Raw genomic sequence first — 20,375 nt, 5'->3', positions numbered from 1 at the left:
TTTTGAACTAAGCCCAAGGGGAAATAAAGCCATATATATTATTTGACAGAATAGTCAACTATAGCAATCTAGTGTTTGACAAACCCAAAGATTCTAAATTTTGGATAAGATTTCATTATTTGATAAAAACTGCTGGGATAACTGGAAATTAGTATGGCAGAAATTAGGCAAGGACCCACACTTAACACCACATACCAAGATAAGATCAAAATGGGTCCATGACCTAGGCATAAAGAACGAGATTATAAATAAATTAGAGGAACATAGGATAGTTTATCTCTCAGACTTGTGGAGGAGAAAGAAATTTGTGACCAAAGATGAACTAGAGACCATTACCAATCACAAAATAGAAAATTTTGATTATATCAAATTAAAAAGCCTTTGTACAAACAGAACGAATGCAAACAAGATTAGTAGGGAAGTAACTAACTGGGAAAACATCTTTACAATTAAAGGTTCTGATAAAGGCCTCATTTCCAAAATATATAGAGAACTGACTCAAATTTATAAAAAATCAAGCCATTCTCCAATTGATAAATGGTCAAAGGATATGAACAGACAATTTTCAGATGAAGAAATTGAAACTATTACCACTCACATGAAAGAGTGTTCCAAATCACTATTGATCAGAGAAATGCAAATTAAGACAACTCTGAGATATCACTACACTCCTGTCAGATTGGCTAAGATGACAGGAAAAAACAATGATGAATGTTGGAGGGGATGCGGGAAAACGGGGACATTGATGCATTGTTGGTGGAGTTGTGAACGAATCCAGCCATTCTGGAGAGCGATCTGGAATTATGCCCAAAAAGTTATCAAACTGTGCATACCCTTTGATCCAACAGTGTTTCTATTGGGCTTATACCCCAAAGAGATACTAAAAAAGGGAAGGGGACCTGTATGTGCCAAAATGTTTGTAGCAGCCCTGTTTGTAGTGGCTAGAAACTGGAAAATGAATGGATGCCCATCAATTGGAGAATGGCTGGGTAAATTGTGGTATATGAATGTTATGGAATATTATTGCTCTGTAAGGAATGACCAGCAGGATGAATACAGAGAGGCTTGGAGAGACCTACATGGACTGATGCTAAGTGAGATGAGCAGAACCAGGAGATCATTATACACTTCGACAACGATATTGTATGAGGATGTATTCTGATGGAAGTGGATTTCTCTGACAAAGAGACTTAACTGAGTTTCATTGGAGAAATGATGGACAGAAACAGCTACACCCAAAGAAGGAATACTGGGAAATGAATGTGAACTATTTGCATTTTTGATTTTCTTCCCGAGTTATTTTTACCTTCTGAATCCAATTCTCCCTGTGCAACAAGAGAACTGTTTGGTTCTGCAAATATGTATTGTATCTAGGATATACTGCAACATGTTTAGCATATATAGGACTGCTTGCCATCCTGGGGGGGGGGGGGAGGAGGGAGGGAGGGGGAAAAAACGAAACATAAGTGATTGCAAGGGATAATGTCGTGTAGAAATTATCCTGGCATGGATTCTGTCAATGCGAAGTTATTATTAAATAAAATAAAATTTATTATAAAAAAAAAAAAAATTATTGGATTAACCAAAAGCCATGATAAAAAAAGAAAAACCCAGACATTATTTTTCAATAATTTCATATATTCAAGAAATTATCAATAAAAACTTCCCTGGTATCCTAGAATCAGAGGGTAAAACAATCTTTGAATGAAATCACTGATTACAAATTAAAAGAGATTGCAAAATGAAAACTCCCACAAATAACACAGCCAATTTACAGAGTTCCTAGGTTAAAGAGAAAATATTGCAAGAAAGCAAAAAGAAACTATTCATATGCTGTAGGGCCATAATCAGGATAATAAAAGATTAGAGGTCTTTGAATAAGATATTCCCAAAGGCAAAAAATACAGGACTACAACCAAGAATAACCTAACAACTTAGTGTAATTATTAAAGAGAAAAATGGATATTCAATAAAATAGAGGACTTTCAAGCATTTGTGATTAAAAGATCAGAGCTGAATAGAAAATCTGTCATTCAAATATGACAATCAAGAAATAATAAAAAGGTAAACATGAAAGAGAAATCATAAGGAATTCAATAAGATAAAACTGTTTACATGCCTACATGGAAAAAGGAAGAAAATACATAGTAATTATAATTGTGAAAAAAAATTGCAGCAGATTTCTCTGACAAAAATCTTATTTCTCAAATATATGTCAAACTTTTAGAAATAAGAACCATTCTTCAACTGATAATTGGTCATAGAATATGAAGAGGCAGTTTTCAAAAATCAAACTGTCTATAGTCCTATACAAAAGAAATCATTTAAATCACTATCAATTAGAGAAATAGAAATTTAAAAAATAACTTTGAGGAGTTACCTATCACATTGGCTAATATAACAGAAAAAGAAAGCAACAAAGTTTGGAGAGATTGTGGGAAAATTGAAACACTGATGCATTGTCAATGGACTTGTTAATTGATTCAACCATTCTGTAGTGCTTTTTTGAACTAAGCCCAAGGGGAAATAAAGCCATATATATTATTTAACAGAGCAGTACACTATAAAGTCTTTATCTAAAAGATTAAAAGGTTGCTATAAGAATCAAATAAGATAACAAATTGCTTTGTAAAATTCAAAGCATTATATGAACATTACGTGCTGTAGCAAGACCACTATTTTCAAAGAAAAATAAAAGGGTAAAGGAAAAATAAATGAAGTAGATACAAATCCAATATATCACTTAATCTGGGAAATAAATGATCCCAAAACTAAATAAACTGGACATCTAGTTAGAATAGAAGATATTAGCTATATATGAGCACTGCAATAGTAGCACAATTATGGGGGGAAGGGACAAAAACCCTAGAGAAATATTTGCAATGAGCTAAAAAAATTCATTGTGGATTAATAGAAAGAAAGAACCAACACCAACAAAATAACCCTTTATAGTACTCAAGTCAAGAAAGGTTTCTAAAATGCCCCTGACTGTAAAAAGATTTCAGTCCTAGAAGCAATAAACTTTTAATTGTACTTTGGAACAGAATTTCAAGTTATTGGAGAGAGCAAGGTTACAGAAATATAGGAAAAGAATGCTTTTATAAAAAGATAATAACAGTAATCTTTATTAGTAATACTTAAAGTTTTCCTTTTCATCACAACAACATCTATAAGAAAACAGTCTATGCAAGAGCTGAATTTTTCCTTGGTGAAAAATAGAGAAAACAACTTTTACAAATGATTTTCCTAGGGAAAAAGTTACATTTTCAATATCAGATATCTGAAACCGTTTTAAATGGTAACTAGGAAAACTCAATATGGCTAAAAAAGAAAAGGAAACAGAAAGAATCATTAGCATGGAGAGACAGTGCTGAAAATACATTTTAGTAGAAGGGGGTATAGTTACTGTGACTACTACATTTTGTTTATGGACTTGCAGACTATTTCCTAATCATTTCCCTTTACCAGAGGGCTTTAAAGATGGCAAAGCTCTTTACATATGTTCTTCATTTAAGCTTCACAATAACCCCATGAGGTAGGTAACAGAGATTATCATCTCTGTTTTTCAGAGAAGGAAACTGAAGTTTAGAGAGATTAAGTGACTTCCCATTAGTTCATGGTAAATAAATATCATAGCAAGGATAAATAGGATGAAAAGGAAGACGGGCCACACTGGGTAAATGCTCAAGCACTTCAGTAAAGAAACAAGCAAGAAGTAATAAGGATGAGAAATCACAGAAGGGTTGTGATCTGAATTGGCTTAGAAACAGCCAAATCCATCAAAAAATGCCTCTGATTGCTAGCTAATAACAAGAAGGACTCTGGAGTTGTGTTGATACTGAAGAGTGGAGAAAGATTAAAAACAGACCTCTTGTGATTCCTACTATCAGGCAAAAATCTGAACAACTGGAAAAACATGTGAAGTAAAATTGACCTTCTCGGAGAAAATGACAACTTGATTTCTTCTTTATAGTTTGGGCTCAAACTAGACCTTGACAGATTGATTTTCTACTTTTTGTTTCAACCAATTTAATTTTACAATCACAAATCCCTTCAAATATTCTTTTTCCATTTTTTTCCTTATCAGTTCCAAATTTTTTAGATTGTTTATCATCTATTTATCCACTACTGAGCTTAGATTTCTAAATATTTCCGAGAGAAGTCACACAATGTTGCAGGATGGTCTAAGGTCAAATCTTTCCTGAGACACTTACTTGATGAATCTGCATGGTAAAATCAAAATTTTTATCTGCCTGAGTTTCATCATCTGTAAAATGGGAATAATAATAGCCCCTGCTTCTTTGGATGGTTGTCATGACAAAATGAGATAACATATTTGAAATCAGCAATGGACAAGGCAGAATATATGAGTAATTCAAAGGTTAGAACTGGTTCTGATACACTTCAAAAATGAAGGATGAACAACTACAATATGTAAATGTTAGCTCTTATTGTAGTTATTATCAACTGTAACTTTACAGGTTTAACACAGATCTTTTTTCCTTGGTTGACTATTTACAATCTGTATATCAAACATTTCAAAATTTTCTGTGGTAACTTGATAGCAAAGGGAAGAAAAGCACTACTTGTAAAGGTTTATGAGACCTTGATTCAAATCCTGCCCCCAAAGTAAATTTTAATTTAATCATCTAAAAATAAATATAATTATAATAAGTTAACATGGGGTATAAATGAGATTATGTTACATAAAATACTTTAAAAAGTTATAGCACTATGAAAAATCAGCGAGTATTTAGTATCATTTTTCCTCAAATCACCATCACCAATATAAATCCTTCCTCTATTAGTATGAAAGCTCATTTTCTTTTTACCAAGAAAGTCAAAGCTATTTATTGTAGAAATTCATTTTACTCCATTATGGGAATTTATTAGAAGATTATTTTTCAAAATGAAGACATAGAATGAGGAGAAAAAATGTGTTACCTGAAAAAAAATTCCTTTTAAAATCAATGATAATTATTGAAAGGTTGCTTTCACACTCCAAAAACTTTCTGCTTCACATCCCATTTTCTACTTTTAATTTATTTATTTTTTGCTTTAGAGAATAAACATCTTTTTGTTTTTAAAATCTTTGATGACATTGTGTCTTGATGCTTATTTCAGTCATTATTCCCATGGTTTCCTCTTCACTGTCTTCTTATCCAAAGATTTCTTCCTATATTGCTAATGAACAAGTCAAGATCTCCCTCATTTTTTTAAAAAAAGCTTTTACTTCACTATGTTATATTCTCTTATTTATTCATTTAGTAAGATTTTATTAAAGGACTGCTAACTATTGCATGCAATGGTGAAACAAAAATAGAATCAATCACTGCCCCAAGGATTTGCAAAGCAGATGATAATTGCTCTTCAATTTCCTTATAAAATCTTAAACACTGATACATTTCATTTCCAACTCATTTCTTCGACTTTTTCTCCCATTATTCTATTTATATTGTTCTTTCAAAGATGAAAATACTACTGAATTGATAGATCCAATTGTTTTTTTCTTAATAACTCATATTTCAGGAATTTTTGACACTGTCCATCTTCTCTTCCCTTTGCTTATGTGTCATGTTTTTTCCTAGTACTTCTAATGGCATAACTCCTTATCAATATTTTTGATGTATCCTTATCCTTTTTTTATAACTTTGAGCATAGATGTTCCTCAAAACTGTCTTGTTATATTTTTCCCTTCCTTGAAAATCATGAATGTTACTTCTCTGCTTAATAAAATTTGCTTCCTTTTGAATTTAGGAGATCATTCATATTACTTAGCTTGCCGCTTAAGGCAATCAATGCAAAATTACTTAATTAGATTTTCTTAGCCTTATTACACATTACTTATTTTGGTGTATTTTAACCAAACTGAACTGAATTTCCCAGGCTCAACATTCCCAGACATCTTTCATTCAATCCCTTTCCCAATGTCATCCAAAATTTCCCAATAAGATAGTGTTTTTATGCAACACACATACCTAGGGTCAGAACTCATGTGTCATTCTCAACTTTCTACTCTCAGGGACTTCTGGGTCACATGAGCAATAAGATGGTAAACTAGACATTTCATCTTATCCAAATGACTTTGAAAAAGGAATTATGTGCAACAGACAAAGCAACTTTAGCTGTCTTAAGGTCTAGGATACCCAAAATCCAAAAGGAGGTTTAAAAAATCTGACACACATATATTCTTTTCTTGAGCTCACTTCCCCTCCTTCACCTCCCACATTACCAGCAAGGAGGATCTATTAGCAGACCTAAGGATACAATATAAGTTTATAACAAAACACAACCCTTTATTTCAGTATCTCCTCCCTTCTTCCAATATCTTCAAAACCTCAGCGGCAGGGCTGCAAAAATTTCTTGAGCCTCAAGTTCTTCAAAAGCAAAGATCTCTCAGGGGCTGCAAGCTCCTGGTTACAGGGAAAGTGGGCTTTGAACCATTGGTGTCAAGCCAGAGAATCAGAATATGGAGAGGTTAGAAGAACTCACCAAAATAAGGCATTATGTTTATATGGAACTGTGTTATCTATCAACAAGGTTTTTCTACCATTAGAATGTATAGGATGAAACTGATACCAGTTCAACCACCACAAAGTCACCTACTGCAGGAACTTAGACTAGTGAACTAAGAACTGCCCAGCATAGGAGAAAGTTGAAATATCATATAATTAATGCAATAGATGTAGAAAAAAGCATTTGACACAATACATTAGAAAACACAGTGGGGGAGCTTTTCTTGAAAGGATAAATACTAGCCATCTAAAGACAACAAACATTGTCTATTTTGAGGATAAGCTAGAAGACTTTTTATCACATCAGAAATAAAACAAGGATATCCATTGTCATGCCTATTATTCAATATTTGTTCCTAGAAATGCTAGCTATGACAATAAAACAAGGAAAAGAAATTGAAGCAAAATCATCACTCCTGGTAGATGATATGAAGGTATGAAGATGACTTGCTATTCTCAACAATACAACAGTCCAAGAGCATTCTGAAGGACTTGTGATGAAAATTCTATCAACCTCAAGAGAAAAAAATGGAACCTGAATGCCAATCAAAACATAATTTTTAAAAACTTCCTTTAATTTTCTAGGGGATTTTGTCTGTTTTCTTTCATAGTGTGGCTAATATTAAAATGTGTTTAAAGATTGCACATGCGTGTCTTCACAAGAAGGGAATGAGGAAAAGATTTGCAGGCAATCAAGGAAAAAATAAAATACAAATTAAATGCAATTTAAAGCATAAAGGAAGATGAAAGGAAGGTGTGACCTTTCTTTCGTGATGGGAGTGAGTGTCAGTGATGACTATTCCTATGAGTGAAGAGAGATGGGCCATTGAAGAGAGATGAGGACCTTGCATTAGCTGAAGAGTGAGGAATTTAATGTATGATATTTTTGTCTTGGGGGAGCAGGACAGAATGTACAGGTTTTAACCCCAGAAGCAAATGACACTTGGATGAGAGGAAGAGCATAAACACAAAGAAGAGATTTCTAGGCACATGTATTTTTTAAAAAGATTAATAAGAAAGAGTATAAATCAATGGAAGGCTGCATAATAAACATGTGATGGGAGAAAGAGTCTTGCCACAGTGCAATAATAGGTGGTAAAACGTCCTGGAATCAGGAACATCTGAGTTCAAATTTGACCTCACTTATTAGCTATATGACTCTGGGCAAGTCACTTAAACTGTGTGTCTCAGTTTTCTCATCTGTAAAATGGAGATAATAATCAAATCTACCCTCTCAATGTTGTTGTAAAGATCCACATGTCTATGGTTGTATATGTATACAACTAATAGTCATTCCCCATAGATAAATGGTCAAATATGTAAACAAATAGTTCTGAAAAGAGGAACTACAAAATATTTACAACTACATAAAAATGCTCCAAATCAGTAATAAAAATACAAATTAAAACAACCTTCAGTTTCATCTTTCTTCTTGCAAACTATCAAAGATAACCAAAAATTACAACACATTTTAAAGTATTTGTAATACATTGCTAGCAGAGCTATGAAATTGTACTACAACATTTAAAAACAATTTGGAATTATGCAAATAAAGTGAGTAAAGTGTTCATCCCTTTTGAACCAGGGACTCTTTTACTAAACTTATAGTTCTTTCCCATGATTTTAGATAGCTTTGATTACTTTTAAAATTGCTTCTTCATATTCTTTTATTGTTTATCAAGGAATATTTATTTTTAGAAATTTAACTCAGTTCTCTATATATTTGAGAAATGAGGTCTTTATCAGAGAAACTTTTAATCTTTTCACAGTTATGATTACTAACTCTTTATTTCCCTCAATAGTATTTTTCATATTTCCTTTCACATGTACACACACACACACACACCCTGCCCATCAAATGTTATACTTCTTACTCCTGCCTTCCTCAATCTATTCTCCCTTCTATCAGCCCCCAGAATTCATTCCTTTCTTTCTTATTCCATTATTCTCCTACTTTTACAACTCTAATTGCTCCACTATCTGCCTTTTACCAGTAAATCATGGCATAGAAGTATAATTATTTGGATAGAGTCTCATATAAGCTTCTTAAGGTAAGGAACTATGTTAACTTTTTCTCTTTATATGTCTAGTACCTATTCTAGTATCATAACTACTTACTACATATTGATATCCTTATTTACACTAAAACATAGAGACATATATATGTATATATGTGTATGTATGTGTATATATATGTATACATATATATATATATATATATATACACACACACACACATAATGTCAATGTATAGTATATTATAGTATATAGGAGGTGCTTAATAAATGTTTCAGTTCAACTAAATGAAATCTATACCATGTTTGATAACTGTCTGAATTCTTCCTTATGAGTTTCAGAAGAACCACATTTTGGGGCATCCTTGTTTATGTTTTCAATTTTTAAAGCTTTCTTTGCACTGTGATTGGTAAAAATTGAATGCAGATCTCCCTCACTCTCTTTTCTCTCTCACAGTCAATATAATCCTAAGGCATCAGTGGTTTGGGGGGGATTTCTTAGTGTCTCAAGTTTATATTCCTCTTTTTTGTGAATTACTCAGGGAAAAGTCTTTTTCTAAGAAGTTAGCAGTTTGAGTTCTGAAGTATAGAGTAAAGCAAGTCAGGGAGATCAGTGAAGATTTTTTGTCCAAAAAGGCACTAACAATTGAACAAGTTTTCTGAATTCTTTTCTATTCACTTAGACATCAATGATAGCAAAAAAAGAAAAGAAAAGAAAATATCCACTAATCTCAGTAGCTTGCATTCTATTTGAAGAAAACAAAATTATTTCAGGTAAATGCAGCACAATGATATCTGAGGCTACAGGCCTCTGACAAGTCCTGATTGGGAGACCAGGATGATATTAGCTATAGACACAGTGTCTTAAAAATGTGAATTCTAACATATCATGTTGATTTTCAGCACACACTTATGCAACCATACTCAGAAAACCATCCCACTGTTGCTCAAACCATTGTTTTGAAGATACAGAAAGATATAGCTTCTGGTTGATTTGCTTTGCTAGAACGTGGGGCAACTATTATTCCATAAAAAGGATTTGCTTTCATACCTTCTGCAATCATGTCACAAACATAAGAAGTCCCCCAAAACACCAGAAAAATGAGTAGTAGATGGAATGTGGGATTTTTAACATTACAGCTGTAATGTAAAATAACTCAACATGTAGTGAAGATAATAAATACAGTGTGCAGAAGTAATTTGTTTACATTGTATCTATACAGTATCAAACCAAGAAATTTCAGAAGTGAAGTGAAGATTATAGGCATGAGAATCATTTTACTTCAGTTATTCAGGCATTTAATGAGTTGCTACTCTGTGCCAGGTCATTGCATTGATAGGCACTTGTAATGGGCTGAGGCTTGAGTTGATGCACTGAGGTCCCAAGCACATGAGGCTAAATAGTAATTGGACCATACTCTATTAATATATATGCTTGGAGAAAGAATGGCCCCTGTCCACTCTTTGTGCAAGTCCTGATGTGTTGTATAGGAAATGACGATTTTGGTGGGTGGAGGCAGGGGAGTGGAAAAGGAAGGGGAAGGAGAGACTGCTTGCATTGCGACTGCTACGGCTTTTCAGCTCAGATCCCCCTCTGTTAGCTGGCTTTCTGTCGCAGCTGCCCATATTGCTATCGCAATCTTTCTTGCCCATATTGCCATCGCAATCCTTAATCACCTCTTCACTTCAATAAAGATTGAAGATTTTTCCCTTAACCTGAATTCCTGACTCCAGCTGATTTTAAATACGCGGTCATTACAGGCATTAGTGATACAAAGACAAAAAACAAAAAAGACTCACTCCTCTCTGAATTTGTACTCTACTAAAGGAAAACAAAATATAGAGACTTTTAAGATCAGTAGCCAAAACCTATCCAGTTACAAGGAACAGACTGGAGATAATGGGAGAATGGCCATTCTCCCCATATGGCAAGCTCAGAGGTCATAAATGACAACTGATGTCTTAGGTCAATAGCTTTTCAATTATAATCATATTCCTAGATGAAAGATAATTGTTCCCACAAGATCCTGTAAGATTAATACTTCCTTTTCTTCCTCATAACCTCTACCTTGGGAGCTTTAAAAATGTATAACTGTCCTTCCCCAACATACCATCTTCCAACTAACTTCCCACCGGAATTGGGAAAAACAATAACCTGCTGAAACAATCTCTCCCCAATACTCATTTCTTTTTGTTCCTCACCAATCTCTCCCTTTTGCCTAGCATTTAAAAGTTCAGGTTTTTGCTCTGAATTTTGTCCACCAAGGTGTGGTCTTGCCTGCCCTGCAGTCATTTGATACTTATATAATCTTGGGTAAGTCACTTAACTTTTTTGTGCCTTAGTTTCCTCTCAAGTCATCTTGGAGATAGCTGCCATGATGCTAGATGCCACCACATCTGTAAACTGTAAACTGTAAATTAATCCTTGGTTTATTGTATTACTTTACCTTGGGAAACTCTGAGTGCAATACAATTTCAAGTAGTTTGCAAAACAATTTTGTTATCATCTGAATATACAAATCAAAGGTTTCCCAGTGATGTCATCTTTATGTCATCTTTTTTAGGGTTGAATTCCTCATGGTAAGAGCATTGACTTGCAGGATGAATCAACCTGTCTGTGGTTCTCAAAATAAGTACAGTTCACAGTACTGAACTCAATTATTGAGTAGTTTTTTTTTTCCCTTTCCTTTTGTCCATGAGATCATCAAGCTTATCAGCTGGTTCACTATAAGAACAGCCATCTAAGAGAAAAATCATTCTTGCAAGGAGAGTTATCTCAGTTCTTAATAATTCCCATGACCCTATCATCACTCACCAATTTCCCAGTATCCATTGTCACCTTGAAAACTATGGAAAGTTCCAGGAATTTATGTTATCTTTGCATAGGGGCCATGCTAATTTTTTCTTATCATTCCAATTTTAGTATTGATGCTGCCAAAGTGAGCACCCAGACTCACTTTAAGATATATTTGACATATTTGAAGGTCTTGTCATGACCGCTGATCCAAAGTAGGATTTTTGTGTTAAAGGATTCCTCTACCACATAATGAAAGTGAAAATTCAGTTTTTCTAGCAACTCATAATTAAGGAAATAGTCACAAAAGAGTTCAATGTATTAGATTTTCACAGCTATTGCTCTTAAAGAATTCATATTGGTCATATACAAATTAAATACCAGGAAACAGGCCACTTGGTCTTTTTGACTCTTCCTGAGGATTTCTCTCTCTGTTTCTGATGAAATGTTCTTCTTTTTGACTTTTACATTAAAATTATTCAAATAAAAAAGAGCAACACCTTACAAAAATATGTACAAAATAGATATAAAATAATAAAGGGTGAGGGGAGGAATCAACAATGAAAGGGCATCAAAAAAAGCTTATGAAAAAATACCTTATTTTTTATTTAAAGGAAGCATGGAATTCTGTGGAGCAAATTTAAGAAGAAGGCAATGGATTGTTGTGCCCACAAAATAACAGTTAGGTCAGTTTGACTAGAAAATTGTGAAGTTATTTTTTTCTGACATTAAAAGAACATCTCAAAAGAATTCCATGTATTAATCATGGATCATTTTCTTTGGTAAATCTATATAAAGGCCCCAAAGTCAAGGCCATATGATTTGAGAGATTAAAAAAAAAAAAAAACATTGAAGAAAAGGGAAGAGAATAGGTTAGCTTCAGGGTCAGGATGAAACCGCCAAGCTAGAGAAACCCAAAAGTTCTCTTCATACTAAAGTAGAATTTAATTCCTGCATTGGCTCTGGGGTGAGAAGATGTGAGTTCAAATACCACTTCTAATACTTACAACTTATTTAAGCTTAAGCAACTCTCAACCACCTAAGATATTATATTGGATTATCTCTTTATTGTTTATATGATAGATCTGTAAAATGGAGCTTAGAAAAAAAAATAAAAATTTTTTTTAAAAAAAAGGAGCCTCAGATTGTGACAGGAAGACAGAATCAACAATTTCAACAATTTTCTAGTTCTCCCTGATCAAAGCTTCTTGTTTTGGATAAACAGGACAGATTTTACTAAGGATTATCTAGTTTATCTTTTATCCTTGAGGCTACAAGAAGAGATACATCAATCAATTAGAAAACTCAGAAACTGTTTTACTCTGACACATTTGCAAATATTGATAAAGTATGGGAAGTGGTATTGAGAGATTCCTGAGAAAAATCAGGATAAGACAGGACAGAAATAGAGTGGTTCTAACAAGATATGGATAGCTTGCTGAACAAATAATGTTTAATCCCTAAAAAAACAGGATCTTTTTTTCAGATTATGCAGAATAAACAGTGTATGTGAGGTTAAGGAACAATTTATCCAGAAAGGTTGATTGGACTAGATTGTGAAAGTCTTTTAAAACTTTAACAAAAGTTAAACAAAAAAATTTAACAATAAATACCCCAAATAATTAAGATGATAGCAAGAGATTGGGCTAGTTTCCTCTGAAGTCACTTGACTCTCATGAACTGAAAGAATTAGAAGCTAAGATTTTGCTGAATCAGTGTCAGTAATAACTGAAAGATTATAGAAAATAAGAGAAGTAGCACAAAATTGATAAGGGAGAGATATTCTTTACTTTGAAAAATGAAAGAGAACAGATTATACAAATTATAAACAAAGAGCTTCACTTTAATTTCTATAAAAATTCTAGAATGGATCATCAAAGAGAGATTGTTGCTGTCTATCTAGAAAGGGAAGAGAGTTCTAGAAAGAACCATGTTTTTTAAAGCTTTACTAAAATGGTAGATAAGGAAAATGTTATAGCTTTAGTTCACCTAGATTTTAGCAAAAGATTAGAGCATTAAAAATTATTAAAAATATTTTTTAAAAGATTAAAACCTTATTCCTTTGCCAGTGCTTGTGGCTAGAATTTTATTAAAGGCCATTAAGCAATTATCTGGGATAAGACCTGACAAGATATACACCTTTTATACTAATGCACAAATTAATGTATGCTGTAAAATTGTATGCAATCATTCTAGCTCTTACTTATTATCCAGGAGATATAAATATAATATCTGATTCAAATTGTTCAGTAGGTGTGTTACAAAGAATTGCCACAGCCCAAATAAAATTTGTAACCTCTAATATATATCAGCTCTTTAAGGAACTTCAAGAGCAAGTGAGAAAGCATCCAGGTAAGATTTATATCTTGCATGTCCACTCTTATGGTGGATTTCCAGGTCCTATTTTTGATGGTAATTCAAAGGCAGATAGCCTTCTAACCATTTTGGCCAATATTTTATTGGCCTCCTTTATTTCAGGAAGCCCAAGAATTTCATTTTAAATACCATCAGGCACTCAAGTTTTACGTTTACAATTTGGAATAAGAAAAGAGGAAGCTAGGAGCATAGTAAAAGCCTGTACAGCTTGCATTCCTTTCCATGCTCCTATACTCCCTGTAGGGAAGAACCCTCGTGATTTGAGACCCAATGAAATCTGGCAAATGGATGTGACCCATTATAAATCTTTTGGTTATCTTCTTTTATCCATGTTGTGTAGACACCTTTTCAGGATTCACTTTTGCAATACCAGCAGCAAAAGAGGCAGCCCAAGTGGTCACTGAATTCCTCATACAAGCATTTGCAATTATGGGTGAGTCACAAGCAATAAAAACAGACAATGGACCTGCATGTACTTCTAAACATGTTGCACACTTTTGTGCCCAGTATAACATTTTACACACCCCTGGCATACCTTTTAATCCTCAAGGACAGGCAATAGTAGAGAGGAGAAACAGAGATATTAAGATGCTCCTCCAAAAACAAAAGAAAGGGGGAGTCACAGGTAACCCTAGAGAACTATAACTCTAGCTCTTTATACTATTAACTTCTTGATTTTTGACAAAGATGCACTGGCTCTGACAGACAGATTTTATAACCCACCAGAAGGGCAGTGTCCAATGTAAGCAGCTCCACTATCTTTAGATAATCACCAGGTGATGTGGAGAGACCCAGAAAGTGATAAATGGAAGGGACCAAATAGGTTAACTGCTTGGGGGAGAGGGTTTGCTTGTATCTCCACAGATGGAGAAGGAATCAGATGGGTGCCAATGAGCCGTATTTGCCTTGTCCATCAGAGAGAGACAGAGCAGACCCTTGAAATGAAGGAGAAGACCCAAGAAACATCAGGTGGTTCCGTTGCTGATTGTGCAGAAATGAGAGGGTGATGGATATTAACTTTCCTAGCTTAAGTGCAGTGCAAGAATAGGGAAAAGCTAGATATATAGTGTAGAATCATGAAAGTGTAGAGCTATGAGAATATCCCTATTTGTCTTTGACCTCTATAACTATATAACTGCCCTATATAACTGCTATGTCAAAATTTATGGTGATACTAATATAAAGATTCTCAATAAGGAAAAAGCTAAACATAACAAATCAAATATATTAAACATCATCTAATCTGTACCTCTAGTCTACCAATTCAGTGATAAGAGATAAAAAGCCTGATTCTCCATCAATTGGCTGAAGACACATTTGGTCACTGAATTATTAAGAGCTCTGAAGTTTTTCAATGTTTTCTTTTTTTTAAGTTAATTAAAATAAATAAAGGCTTCTCTTCCAGATGACAGTCATAAGTGTCTATGAAATATCCAGATGGCACAGTAGTTTGTGGATCTTGAAAAAAGAAGACCTGTCAAATCTGATCTCAGAAATTTATTGGCTCTGTGAGTCTGGGAAAAATCATTTAATCACTATTTGCCTTAATTTCCTCAGATGAAAAATGGGGATAATATTAGCATCTATCACAGAATTGTTGTGAAGTTTAAATGAAATATTTGTAAAGCACTTAGCACAATTCCAGGTATATATTAGATGCTTAATAAATAAATTAAATTAAATATAATTTAATTTTAATTAATATAATTATATATAATTATATATATAATATAATTATTTTTAATTAATAATTAAAATAAAATAAATTTTTTAAAAACCTGTCAACAAATAGTCCAAAATAGCAATTATAAATTCAGAAAAGACTGTCCCTAAACTCAGACATTATGCCTTAACAAATTGGTTTTCTTAAAACTTAAGGTAAAAATATGAAGTAAGACTTTGCTGATGGAGATACAGATACAGAGTTTGCAAACTTTATATTGGCAAGAATGATTCACCTCAAATTGTATTTGTGCTAAAGATTTATCTTACAGTCCCCCCATGAATATTAGTACTCTGAATTACTTGTAGATAACTAGAATAGAAGGAAGAAAACTCTATAAGCCTGAAGAAATACCTAAGGAGACCTTTGCAGATTTCACAGTGCCTGTATTCACTTTTTACCTAAAAATGAGCTGACTGTACTGCCTTCATTGTTCAATGTCATTGGAATAGATGTGAGCTGTAACTTAGATATTCTTTTCTCCTCTTTAGCTTTAATGTTTACTATACCACTATCTACTTAAGAAGTATGTACTGCTAAATGTTGAAGACTGAACAGGAAAGACTAATCACCTCTCTAATCCTTGAAATTAGGCCCTCAAGAAAGGGACCCACATATGCAAAAATGTTTGTGGCAGCCCTTTTTGTAGTGGCAAGAAACTAGAAACTGAGTGGATGCCCATCAATTGGAGATTGGCTGGGTAAACTGTGGTATATGAATGTTATGGAATATTATTGTTCTGTAAGAAATGACCAGCAGGATGAATACAGAGAGGACTGGCAAGACTTACATGAACTGAAGCCAAGTGAAATGAGCAGAAACAGGAGATCATTATACACTTAGACAATGATATTGTATGAGGATGTATTCTGATGGAAGTGGATTTCTTTGACAAATGATGGACAGAAGCAGCTACACCCAAAGAAAGAATACTGGGAAACGAATGTGAACTATCTGCATTTTTGTTTTTCTTCCTGGGTTATTTTTACCTTCTGAATCCAATTCTCCCTGTGCAACAAGAGAACTGTTCAGTTCTGCAAACATATATTGTATCTAGGATATACTGTAACATATCTAACATATATAGGACTGCTTGCCATCTAGGGGAGGGAGTGGAGGGAGGGAGGGGAAAAATCAGAACAGAAATGAGTGCAAGGGATAATGTTATAAAAAATTACTCTGGCATGGATTCTGTCAATATGAAGTTATTATTAAATAAAATAAAATAATTTTTAAGAAGAAATATTTATTTTAGACCTTTCAGTGATGGCAAAATATTAGAAATTGAAGGAATACTTATCATTATGGAAATGGCTTATCAAGTTGTGAGATATGATGGTGATGAAAGGCTATTGTGTTATAAAATAAACCGTATGCTCTCAAGAAAACAAAGTATGATTTACATGGACAGAGGTAAAGTAAAATGAAGAGAACCAGGAGTACATTTTACACAGTAATCACAATATTGCATGATGATCAATTGTGAATGATTTAGCTATTCTTAGCTACACAATGATCCAAAGCAATTGTGTAGGATTTAATAATGGAAAAATGCTATCCACCCCAAGAGAAAGACCGTAGAATTTGAAGACATACTGAAGCATATTTTATAAACTTTATTTTTCTTTACAAGGTTTTGGAAGGGTGAATATTGAAAACTATTTTTGCATGTGTTCTGAAAATAAAAGGCTATTATTAAAAACTATTTTTCTTGGAGTTTTTTGCTTTTTTTAATCAACATTTCTAATATGAAAATATGTTTTTCATGACTATACATATGTGACCTATACAAACTGCTTACCTAAGAGGATTAGATGGGTGGGAGAGAATTTTAACCTCAAAATTTTTAGAAATGAAAATTTAAAATTATTTCTACATATAACTGGGAAAAATAAAATATTAAATGTAAAAGTAATTGAAAGTTGATCTTATAGAATGATTTGATTGAAGAAGAAATAATTTTTAAAGTACATTTATTAAAGATTATAATAATGAGAAAAATGCAAAACATTATGGGTGGCAGCCAAAACAGTACTTGGAAAGAAATTTATGTCTTAGAGAAAGTGCCATTCAACAAACTGGCCATTTAATGAAAACATAGAAAGAAAAAAAAAAATGAACTTGTTAAAATGCAATAAAAAGACAAAATAGAAATCCTGAAAAATCACTGAGATTAATAAATCACAGTTTAAAATGTACTAAGAAACAAAAATAGGAAGTATTTTTAAGGGACTAAATATATAAATCATTCAAAATCATTCAAAATGAAAGAAAACTGAATTAATAAAAAGTTACTAAAGTAACAAGGAAAATCCAAACAAACTCAAAAGAGGAAAACACTATCAAAAATTCTACAAATAAACCCTCAAAAGGGAATATTAATTGGTCTCCAGCACAAAATGTCTTCCTAGAAGAGTTCAAAAAGGATTTAAAAATCAAGTAAGAAAGATTAAAAAAAGGTGGGGGAAAATGAGAACTATGCAAGACAATTATTTTAAAAAAGAGATAACAGCTTATAAAAAAGCACAAAAATTGAGTCAAAAAATGCCTCCTTAAAAATTAGAATTGGCCTGTTGGCAAAAAAATCCATTAAAAGTAGAATTGGAAAAGTGGAAAAGGAGATACAAAAACTGGCTGAAGAAAATAATTTCTTAAAAAATACAATTAGGCAAATAGAAGCTAATGATTCCATGAGACATCAAGAATCAATTAAACAAAATCAAAAGAATGAGAAAATAAAAAATAAAATAAAATAACTCATTGAAAGAACAATTGATCTAGAAAATAGATCCAGGAGAGATAATTTAAGAAATTTTGGACCTGAAAGCTATGATAAAAAAAAAAAGAAGACCTAACAGTATCTTTCAAGAAATGATCGAGGAAATATACCCTGATTTCATAAATTCGATATTCACTGAAAAAATCCACCAGTTACCTCATGAAAGTTTTGTATCTCCTTTTCCACTTGTCCAATTCTACTTTTCAAAATGGATTTTGTCCAGATGTATGCCAATAAATCTGACAATCAAAGTTAAATAGATGAATATTTACAAAAATAAAAGCTGCTCAGATTAACAGAAGAGGAAAAAATACTTAAATAACACCATTTTAGGAAAAAAAAGAAATTGAACAAGCCATAAATGAATGCCCTGAGCAAAAATCCCCAGAGCCAGATGGATTTACAAATGAATTTTACCAAACATTTAAGGAACAATTTATTCTAATACTACATAAACTTTTTGGGGAAACAGTCAAAAAAGAAGTCCTATCAAATTCTTTCTATGACACAAATATGATACTGATACTTAAATCAAAAAGATCCAAAACAGAAAAAGCAAAATTATAGACTAATTTCCTAATGAATATCGATGTTAAAATTGTAAATAAAATTGTTTCAAAATGATCATAGCACTTTATCATCAGAATAATACACTATGAAGAAGTGGAATTTATAACAGAATTGCAGACTTGGTTCAGTATCAGGAAAATTTGCATTACTGACCCTATCAATAATAAAACCAATAAAAATCGCATAATTATCTCAGCATATGCAGAAGAAACTTTTGATAAAATACAATTCCCATTACAATTAAAAACACTAGAGAGGGATAGTGCATAGAATACCAATCCTGAAGTCAGTAAAAGCTGAGTTCAGTTCTGGTCTTAGACACCACTTACGAACTGTGTGATCCCAGGCAAGTCATTAACCCCAATTGCTTTGCAAAAATAAGTAAATAAACACTAGAGAGGAAAGGATAGTTTTCCCTAAATGATATGCAATATCTATTCAAAATCAGCAGCAAACATTATATATAATGGAGATAAGCTAGAAGCTATCCCAGTATGATCAGGGTTGAAACAAGTTTGCACATTATCACCACTATTATTCAATATAGTACTAGAAATATTCGACTAACAATAAGAGAAGAAAAATAAATTGAAGAAACACAACTATCATTCTTTGCAGATGACATGATGATATACTTAGAGAACCCTAGAGAACCAACTAAAAAATTACTTGAAATACTTAAAAATTTTAGCTGTGTTCAGGATATAAAATAAATATAACTTGATAGAAAGATAGATAGATAGATTCAACAAAGCTCAACCAAAACAGTAAAAAAAAGAGTAATTCCATTTAAAATAATTGTATATGATACAAAAATATTTGGCAGTCTCCTTGCCAAAAAAAAAAAATTCAGAAATTATATCAACACAATTACAAATAACTTTCACAAAAATAAAGTCAGATCTAAATAATTGGAAAAAATCAATTATTCATGGTAGGCCAAATTAATATAATAAAAATGACAATTCTACCAAAAATTAATTTACCTATTGAGAGCCACACAAACTACCAAAAACAGTTTTATAGCACTAGAAAAAGTAACACAATTTATCTAGAAGAACAAAATGTCAAGAATATCAAGGGAATTGATGAAAAAATGCAAAGCAAGGTGTCTGGTCATACCACTCCTAAAATTATAGGCAGCAATCATCGAAATCATTATTACTGGCTAAGAGAGAGAGAATGGTGGATCAGTGGAATATATTAGCTACACAAGACACAGTTGTTAATGATTACAGCAATCTAATGATTAATAAATCCAAATACTCAATCTTCTAAGATAAAATGTCACTATTTGACAAAACTGCTAGAAAAAAACTGGAAAATAGTATGACAGAGCCTAGGCATTAACCAACATTTCACACCAGATGTTAAAATCATACATCGTAAAGATTAATACCATGAGCAAATTAGGAGAAGAATGAAATAGCTTACGTGATAGATTTAAGGACCAAATAAAAAACAGAAAAGATTATGAAATTCAAAATGGATAATTTTTATTTCATTAAATTTTATATATTTTGCACATGTGCTCATGCATGCACACATATACACACACATACACACACAATGCAACCAAGATTAAAAGGAAAGCAGAAATGTG

At 32.6% G+C, this 20,375-nt stretch overlaps 1 protein-coding gene and 1 non-coding gene across 3 annotated transcripts in view; both read right to left on the bottom strand.

Moving 5' to 3' along the window:
* GRID2 (glutamate ionotropic receptor delta type subunit 2) overlaps positions 1-20,375 on the bottom strand; it is a 1,896,723-nt gene that overhangs the window by 1,731,994 nt on the left and 144,354 nt on the right. The gene's annotated exons all lie outside the window — the stretch shown is intronic.
* On the bottom strand, positions 11,374-11,477 carry LOC127542204 (U6 spliceosomal RNA). Its single transcript, XR_007948590.1, has one exon. It is a non-coding gene; the product is annotated as a U6 spliceosomal RNA (small nuclear RNA).

The sequence above is a fragment of the Antechinus flavipes genome, chromosome 6 (assembly GCF_016432865.1).
Source record: "Antechinus flavipes isolate AdamAnt ecotype Samford, QLD, Australia chromosome 6, AdamAnt_v2, whole genome shotgun sequence".
In the NCBI taxonomy this organism is placed as follows: Eukaryota; Metazoa; Chordata; class Mammalia; order Dasyuromorphia; family Dasyuridae; genus Antechinus; species Antechinus flavipes.
This window is presented reverse-complemented; position numbering and strand designations above follow the sequence as displayed.